This window comes from Miscanthus floridulus, chromosome 15, assembly GCF_019320115.1.
Source record: "Miscanthus floridulus cultivar M001 chromosome 15, ASM1932011v1, whole genome shotgun sequence".
Classification (NCBI taxonomy): Eukaryota; Viridiplantae; Streptophyta; class Magnoliopsida; order Poales; family Poaceae; genus Miscanthus; species Miscanthus floridulus.
This window is the reverse complement of record NC_089594.1, coordinates 19,289,084-19,297,632: the sequence shown is the minus strand read 5'-3', so window position 1 is coordinate 19,297,632 and position 8,549 is coordinate 19,289,084.

Here is an 8,549-nt window from a genome sequence, read left to right as displayed (position 1 = left end):
TTTAAACACAAGCAAGCACAGGCTGACAGGCACATGCACATGCACAGGCCCGCCTCACCTTCTATCTCTCCCTCTCCCTCTCCCTCTCTCATCGCGTGGTGTGTACACCCTGTTGCTGCTGGCGGGGGTTGCATGTGGGTTGTTGGAGCATCGCACATCAGCGGCGCGCGGTCACTAGTACAGCGACGATGTTTTCTACGGGAGCCAGGAGCAGCGGCGGATTCATGAAATATATTTGAGGGATCGAACAACACTGCTGATCGATTTTAAATCCTAGCCTTCTCTACACTACAAAATTTTATCTAAAATTTTATGAAAGGTTTCACAGTTCTACTGCATCGGTAGAGGGGCTCCCCCCCCCCCCCCCCCCCCGGCTCCCCCCCCCCCCAAACCACCACCACCCCCACCCCACGGCTGTGTCCGCCACTGGCTTGGAGGTAGGGACGGAGCGATGTGATTGATATTTCGGAAGAAAAATTCGCTGACAGCGTCCCCATTATTGTATCGTCCATGCGACCCCACCCCGCTGATGCAGGACACGTTGCGCTCGTCGACGAAATCCAAGCGTCCGACTGGTGAGCTGAGTGCGTGTCCGGCCATGTCACACCTGCATGGATTTCCACGTTGCCTGCAGCAGCTTCTTGCATTGTGATCTTGTTCCTTGTTGGAACTCTTCTTGGCGCCATGTCGTAACACTTGTCCCAGCGGTGCCTCTGAAAGAGGAGCTGGTGTGTTCGACGCCTGCATGCCGCACCGCCATCCGATGATGCCGGCCGCCTGAGCTCAAGACGACCAACATCCACGTGAGGATCGGTTTGGCTTTGCAGTTCGCACTATTCCATGGCGTTGCCAGGGTTCTTGATCCGTCCGTACATGCTGGCGACGTCAAGAACAACTCTGACGAGAGATCTCCTGGGATGAACTCATATCTCGTCCATGGCTGGGCGGCGGGCGCTCGGCGTTCGTCATCGAGATGCTGTGAGCTTGGTCGGTTGGAGCCGAGCTGCTGATCGAGTCTGACTGACCGTCGCCGTCGCCGTCGCTATGTGAGGAGCCGAGGTCCACAGTGAAAAGCCGACCAAGGTGGCGCCGAGTCGCGCGCCCACGGGCAAAAAATATTTTTCCCTCACGCGCGTTCTGAGGTATTGAGCTCGTTGATCAGATTTTTGCCCTCGGCTCATTTCCATGCGTCCACGTGGCCCAATTACGCGCATACGACCAGATTGGTGAACTCGCTTACTCCATGCATGCAGGTGCCTGGGAAAGTGAGCCAAACATTTCTACATAGGCCCGTTCGGCTTGCTGAATCTTGGCCGAAACTGGCTAAAAAAACACTGTTCTGGCTGAATTGTTGTGAGAGAAAAACACTGTTCCGGCTAAAAAAACAAGCCGAACAAGCCGAATATGGGATAAGCCGAACGGAGTCAAAAAGTTTTAAAATATTGTAGTTGCTAAACTAAGAATCGGAATTAAATTTCGATTTCACCATTGTGTTTGTTGTTACAATAAATCCTTCAAAACAAGATCCCACGTGAATATATTTAGATAAAATTTTATTAACAAACATTTATCTTATGAAGATAGAACATTTTTGTTTTTTTAGAAGAGCAATACATCATTTGACAAAATGTTCTAGATCTCAAGATAAGATGTTCCACCTTCGTAAGGAAAATATTCCGCCTTCATTTGACAAATGTTCTAAGTTAAAAAAAACAATGTTTCATATTTAGGATAAAAATATTCTTGGGACTGGTATTATAGTATCCATGAAAAGATGAATAACAAGAGCTATAACATATATAGAAACAGATAAATAATAACATAACATAAATAGAAGAAAAAAATAATAAAAGATATAACAAAGGACAAGGAAAACAAAAAGAATAAAAATAAAAGACCACGTAATAGCAGAAAATTAAAAAAACAACACATGGATACCAATAGAATACATAAAATACATTATAGAACATCACATGTATAGTACGTGAACATAGTAGAACATTATAGATATACTACATGAACATAAAAAAATATCAAACTCACAGATATACTATGTGAACATGACATATATCACATGAAAATTAGGAAATAACAAAGTAAAAGGTAAATTACTAAACTAATGAATTACATTAGAATAACAAAGAAGAAGATTAAAATACAAAAAATATAAAATAACAAATGTTGGGGGCAGCCCGAGACTTTTGGGGCCCCTGCAGTCCGCCGCTGACTGATGGGAGGGAAACCGAGTTGCCATTTCGCCAGTACGAGCTAACGGATCGGGTTAGATCATCAGAGAGAGGGAAGTAAGGAGTCAGCCCCATGTTTTCGCCACGGCGAAAACAACATCGCCGACGGTAACGGCGAAAGAGGGAGCGCCGGTGAGGCTCAATGGTCATTTGGCCCAGGCAAAATGAGCGGCGGTTTCAGGGCACTCGCGGTAGGCCTGGATCGCGGCAGGGGCAGCGGGGAGGAATCGACTTCCGCTCCCACGTTTTGCCTTGGCGAAACGCGATCTGGCCCGGTTTTTTAGGATACAGTTTTGTTCGCAGTCTTCGCACGGGCGAACGGGCATCGGTGGCGCGGGACGCTGGTAGCTCTCGCTCCGCCAAACCCCACGAGATGCCACCTCCTCCTATTCGCATTCGTGCATGACTTTCGCCCCGTTCGTTTGACTTATATACTGTATTTTTTTCAGTCAACGAACAATATTTTTCTCTCATAATAAAACAGACAACAGTACTTTTAGTTATGGTTTATCAACCAATGAACAGAACATTTGTTTGCAGGGCTCGCTACGAAGAGGGGTCGCCGGGAGACAAGAGGTCGACAATTCCAGGCTGGCCGGGCCCATGGGTTCGATAAAGCGAGAGCACGCAACGGGGACCAGGCAGAAAGTCGAAAGCCAGCGGCACCCCGGTGCGGGCGATACCTGCAAATGGCGTCGAAACCCATGGTTAATACGTCATTGGCTTATAAGTCATATTTTTTCAATCAACGAACAATATTTTTCTCTCACACCAAATCAGCCAACAGTACTTTCAGCCATGGCTTATCAGTAAAGCGAACAGGGCAGTAGTGGTTGTGAGAGCATTGATGTCCAGTGAAAAGCCTACGGGCGTGTATAAATAGCACTTAGGGGCTAGTTGTAGTGGGAGGATGGAACAATGATTCTCTAAATCAATAACCAACGTTTCGTTCTCATTGCGTTCCATTCATTTGGTTCATTTATCTATTCGCTCGGACTAAGAGCTAGAACAACATTAAATAAGAAAGAGAAAAATAAAATTGTTAAAAAAAATCCACTTGGATACTACACGAACATGATATGTATCTAATGCAACATATAAAAACTTAAAAAACTTAAAACATCTAATATACAGAGCGATGGAAATAAAAATAATAATTAGAGTAAAAGAAGAACAAAAATAAAACAAAATAAAAAAAGAAAATCCACCAAAAATATAAAACAAAAGCGAAAGAAATAATAAATAGAAGAAAACAAAGGAAAATAAAAAAGAATACAAAAAGTAAAATAAACAAAATAATTAATTATAGGAAAAAGAAAGAAAATGAAAATGATATAACTGATAAAAAATAAAAGGATAAGAACACGTAAAAGAAAGAAAAATAAAAAAACTAAAGAGAAGCAAGGAAAGAAAAGAAAAAAGAAAAAATAATAAAAAGAAATGGAAAACAAATAAATAAAATATAAATATAAAAGAATAAGAAAGCAGCAGCACTACATGACGCACTAATACTTGATGCACTAACATCAGCGAAAGAAGTTCCAAAAAAAAGAAAAGAAAAAACAAATAAAGATAAAAAAAGAAAATAAAAAGAAAAAGAAAACTATAGAAAAGAATCAAGGAAAGAAGAATATATATACCGACCGATAGTTCAACGCAAAAGGTACATTTACCGACACTTGATCTGTGGGTCAGCTATACCGACCAACATGTCGGGTACCATAAAAAGGGGTCCCCTAAGCGAGAACCGAAAAAATCGCTTAGACCTCGTAAATATCGAAGCGGGCTCGGCCTAGAACGAAAACGCAAGGCCTCGGACCAGGTACCGGTTTTCCGACTCGCCGAGGCCCCGCACGTAAGGCCTCGGACGAGGTACCGATTCTCCGACTCGACCGAGACCCTGCGCGTAAGGCCTCGGACGAGGTACCGATTCTTCGCTTCGCCCAAGACCCCGCACCGCAAGGCCTCGGATGAGGTACCGATTCTCCGCCTCGCCCGAGGCCCCACACCGCAAGGCCTCGGACGAGGTGACGGTTCTCTGACTCGCCCGAGGCCCCGCGCGTAAGGCCTCAGATGAGGTACCGATTCTCCGCCTCGCCCGAGACCCCGCACCGCAAGGCCTCGGACGAGGTACCGATTCTCCGCCTCGCCCGAGACCCCGCACCGTAAGGCCTCGGACGAGGTACCGATTCTCTGCCTTGCCCGAGACCCCACACCGCAAGGCCTCGGACGAGATACCGATTCTCCGCCTCGCCTAAGACCCCGCACCGTAAGGCCTCGGACGAGGTACCGATTCTCCGCCTCGCCCGAGACCCCGCACCGCAAGGCCTCGGACGAGGTACCGATTCTCCACCTCGCCCGAGACCCCGCACCACAAGGCCTCGGACGAGGTGCCGATTCTCCGCCTCGCCCGAGACCCCGCACCGTAAGGCCTCGGACGAGGTACCGATTCTCCGACTTGCTCGAGGCCGGCTCGGCATCAACCCCGTCACCTCTGCCTTGACCGACTTCTCTGACAGGATGTCATATACAACCGACTCGTCCAACCACTCCCGCGACGTCAGCCGAACGACGGCTCAATACGGCGGAGTGGCCGACAAGATGGGAGTCACATCGACGCCATGCTGTCCGGGACAGGACGGGGTAGGGGTTACCGGCCGCTGTGCTCGGCACTGTGCCCACGACTGACACCCATGCAGCACTATGCTGCCTAACCCCTGCTCCAAGGATAGCGTGGCGTGAGAGTCAAGTCCGGGTCCCTGTAGCCTCGGAATCGACGTACGAGACCAACTGCTCCCTCCGAGCCTCGGCTATCCGCTTCCAGGCTCCTGTAGCCTCGAGACTCATGCCCGCCGAGCCCCCCACAATGGTTCAGCCTCTGCATCGACTGGGGCTCGGCTCTCTACGTTGTCAGCACTCTGGGCCTGGCACGTCGTCCGCAGTACGCGCCATACCCTGCGTCAAGCCGTAGGAGCTCCCACGTCGTCCACAGGGCCAAGCCCTGTATCCTCGGAATAAGCGTACCCGCGCCATCGCATCAACCTAGCCTCGGCACTCTGCGCTGGTCAAACATACAGCAACCAGCACACCTCCAACAGAAGAAGGCGCGCCTGCCACCACAGGTGCTCCCACGTCGCAGAGGACCAGGCGTGACCGGCGCGTCGCTCCAGTGCACCGAGGACAAGGCCGCTCCACCGACCATGCTGCCACAGTGATGAGCTATAGGGCTTAGACATGTCGCCTCTGCTCACAAAATACCATGTAGCAAATACATGTACTGCCCCGTGCCTCCCTTCGACTATAAAAGGGATTAACCAGGGCCGCTTCTAGACGGACACACACGGGCAAGCAACGCACGACGCTCTATAACACACACACACGCTCCCTCATTGCAAGAGGTCAACATCTCAAGCAACCCCACGCCACTCTACGCAGAGACCTGGGACTAGCTCCCTCTCTCGCTCAGCTTGTAAGGCCCCTACTACAAGCACCTCGGTGCAAGGAATACAAGATCGCTCTCTCAGACTGGACATAGGGCACCTATTGCCTGAACCAGTATAAACCTTGTGTCTCTTTGCATCACCATCCGGGATTAGGGGCACACAGTACACTTTCACTAGTCGGTTGAGGGCCTGCCGGTCCAAAACACCGACACAACAGTTCAATAGTATTAGTGAACTTAGAACGACACACGTGTGACGCTATATTAGTGTTGTGGTGTAGTGTCTTTCGGTCTCCGCCTCCAAGCTTTGAGCCATTCATTATGAACTGTCACATAACATCATGGAGAAGACTCTAGCTAAGTTGCATGGGATGTTTAAATCGGCCAATGAGAGCATTAAGAAAAGCCCAAATCTTGTGACAAAAGCAAAGGCAGGGCTGAATATGAGATCACAAAGCCAAAGCCAGATGTAAAGACCAAACCTAGCTCATCTCCTAAGCACAAATGCTTCCATTTGTGACGACCTTGGACATTGGTCTAGGAACTGCATCACTAGTACATAAACGAGCTTTACTCCCGGTTGGGAAACCCCTTCAGTCCCGGTTTCCCAACCGGGAGCATGAATCCGGGACTAAAGGGCCCCTCCTTTAGTCCCGGTTGGTAAGACCAACCGAGACTAAAGAGGCCTCCCGGCCTGGCCACGTGGGGTGGCCCTTTAGTCCCGGTTGGTATTACCAACCGGGACTAAAGGTTTCCTTTTTTTCTTTTTTTGTTTCTATTTTCAATTGATGATTCGTTTTGGTTTTCGAATAGGTTTTTGAATACGCATTCTACGCTGCTAGCTATATACGTATTCTATATGTTTATAATGTTTGAACATTTTGTACAAACTAAAGTATGAAACTAACGTATATATTACATGCATATACAAATATTGTACGTTATTTTATGTACATATAATATATATATATATATATATATATATATATATATATATATATATATATTACAAATAAAGCTTGCATTATATATTCTATCATATCCTTGGGATAACAAATTCACTCTATATGGTTTGGCTTCCATGTTTCGTTCACGTCATTGTAGAACTTGCCGGCGGGGTTGAGGACCTGGCCATTAAGAAATCCTGCTATGGTCTCTTGAATTGCTTTCAGTTGGTCACGTCATATGACTTTTTCCTTCAACCATAGAGTCTTTAATAAAAGTTAAAGGAAAAGTATTAATATATATGTGTGTTGGTCACGTGATTACTTATATATACGAGCAACAAAAGAAATTGTGAATATATGAATATATTTATATAATGTACTTTGAGGATCTCTTCAGGAGTTCTTTTTGCGTACGCCATGATGAACTCGCAAACACATAGTATCCGCAGTAGTTGTTCCCCTGTTCTTGCCTCAGAACCCACTTTTACGAGAAAAAAGATCCGGTGAATTGAAAGCATGCATGGTGTTAATTGAATTATATATATATATATATATATATATATATATATATATAAATGTAGCTAGTACTTACTTTGTGTGCGATTACATCTAGTGGCGCTTTGCAATGTTTCATGTGGTGTTCCTCAATGAAACTTTTCCAAACACTGTGCCCAATAAAATAAAAAATTAATTTGGCCTTTAATAATTGTTGCAGTTAAGAGATCGGGGTATATATAGTTGCTAGAGAGACCAAATTACCCTTGGATAATATCTACCATGTCATGGTACTCTTTTTGCTCTTTTCTTAATGAGTCTAAGATGCTCAACCGACTATTGGCCATATCGATGACCATCAATATCCAGTGATTGCTGCATATGTTTTTATACACAAATATGATCGACATTAACTAGAGTCAACATATATATATATGGGAGATAGCTTAGCTAGTAAGCAAATAATTGAACAAATGTCCATATGATCGACTTTAATTATTTAACACTCACTTGAAGTTGTAGGGGAAGAGTATGTTCTTGTTTTGTTGGTTCACTAAGAATCTCATGAGATTTTTCTCGAGTTCAGCTTTCCATTGAGGCGGGGGGTTGGGGTGTTTGAATACGACATTTGGATCAATGAAACCAACATCATTATCATTTCTCTTTCTAAGTTCTGTCATCTCATATCTGCATATATAAAAATATAGTGTGAGGATATATAATTTATATATATACATGTAGCTTTATATATATATATACTTTAATAGTAGAAATAATCACACTTACAGACAATAGCAGCTAATGAGACTTTTGTTGAGAGAGTCCAGGTGGCATAGTTGGTGTAATTCTACAAACTCGACATATATAACGTCATCGCCACGGAAGTAATGTTGGTTTCTAACTCTGACAGGAACAAAGGCCTCTCCCCGTTCACACGCCACCATGTACCACTTGTTTAACAGGTACATTTGCGTACCCAGTTCATCTAAGGCCTCAGGGTTGTACAGACTCTTTCCATGTTCAAATTTTTTCCAAGGATCTACTTTCGGAGCAGATGGTCCTTCAACGAGCACTTGGGCAAGGTCCAAACCAGTTTCCTCGTAAAACCGAGCCAGCTCCTCAAAATTGACGTCTAAGTCTAAGTTCGAACCATATTCATTACGAACGACAAGAGGGGGGACTGATTGTTGCGATTGTTGTCCGAGTTGTGCAACACCTTTCTCTGGTCTAGTCTTTTTCTGCGCCGCCTCATATGACTTGGTGAGAGAGCGGTCGTAGTCCGATTTTGGCAGGGTCTTTTAAGATTCCCGCTTTTTCTGGTCCACCTTCTTTCTTAGAAGATCTAGAGGTAGGTAGAAGTACGATTTCTCCGGGTTCTCCCTCGCTTCTCGTTGCTTTTTCACTTTTTTGAAGAATTGT